Genomic DNA, 1,106 nt, shown 5'->3' on the forward strand with positions numbered 1-1,106 from the left:
AGAGGTCCCGGTGTCAAATCCCGGACGGACCCCGCGAAAATTGTGTTTTCCAACCAGTTTTATGGTGGAGATTGCAACGGGTTAGCCACGATTTTTACATCTTGACTACAAAATAACGTGGTCCGTTGGTCTAGGCGTATGATTCTCGCTTTGGGTGCGAGAGGTCCCGGCTTCAAATCCCGGACGGACCCCGCGAAAAATATGTTTTCCAACCAGATTTATGGAGGAGATTGCAACGGGTTAGCCACGATATTTATATCTTGACTACTAAATAACGTGGTCCGTTGGTCTAGGGGTATGATTCTCGCTTTGGGTGCGAGAGTCCCCGGTGTCAAATCCCGAACAACCCCGTGAAGAATGTGTTTGTCAACGAGATTTATCAAGGAGATTTCTAACGGTTCGTCACGATATTTACATCTTGACTACAAAATAACGTGGTCCGTTGGTCTAGGGGTATGATTCTCGCTTTGGGTGCGAGAGGTCCCGGGTTTAAATCCCGGACTAACCCCGCGAAAAATGTGTTTTCTAACCAGATTTATGGAGGAGATTGCAACGGGTTAGCCACGATATTTACATTTTGACTACAATATAACGTGGTTCGTTGGTCTAGGGGTATGATTCTCGCTTTAGGTGCGAGAGGTCCCGGTGTCAAATCCCGGACGGATCCCGCGAAAAATGTGTTTTCCAACCAGATTTATGGAGGAGATTGCAACGGGTTAGCCACGATATTTACATCTTGACTACAATATAACGTGGTTCGTTGGTCTAGGGGTATGATTCTCGCTTTAGGTGCGAGAGGTCCCGGGTTCAATTCCCGGACGGACCCCGCGAAAGATGTGTTTTCCAACCAGATTCATGGAGGAGATTGCAACGGGTTAGCCACGATATTTACATCTTGACTACAAAATAACGTGGTCCGTTGGTCTAGGGGTATGATTCTCGCTTTGAGTGCGAGAGTTCCCGGTGTCAAATCCCGCACGGACCCCGCGAAAAATGTGTTTTCCAACCAGATTTATGGAGGAGATTGCAACGGGTTAGCCACGATATTTACATCTTGACTACAATATAACGTGGTTCGTTGGTTGCAACAATCTTTTGGTTGCTCT

The 1,106-nt window shown here is 47.0% G+C and overlaps 1 non-coding gene across 1 annotated transcript; it reads left to right on the top strand.

The window, feature by feature from the left end:
• Window positions 1–754: 754 nt before the first annotated feature.
• TRNAL-UAG (transfer RNA leucine (anticodon UAG)) lies at window positions 755–826 on the top strand. The gene has a single exon. It is a non-coding gene; the product is annotated as a tRNA-Leu (tRNA).
• The last annotated feature ends 280 nt before the right edge of the window (window positions 827–1,106 follow it).

This window comes from Leiobunum rupestre, chromosome 10, assembly GCF_980474605.1.
Source record: "Leiobunum rupestre chromosome 10, qqLeiRupe1.1.hap1, whole genome shotgun sequence".
In the NCBI taxonomy this organism is placed as follows: Eukaryota; Metazoa; Arthropoda; class Arachnida; order Opiliones; family Sclerosomatidae; genus Leiobunum; species Leiobunum rupestre.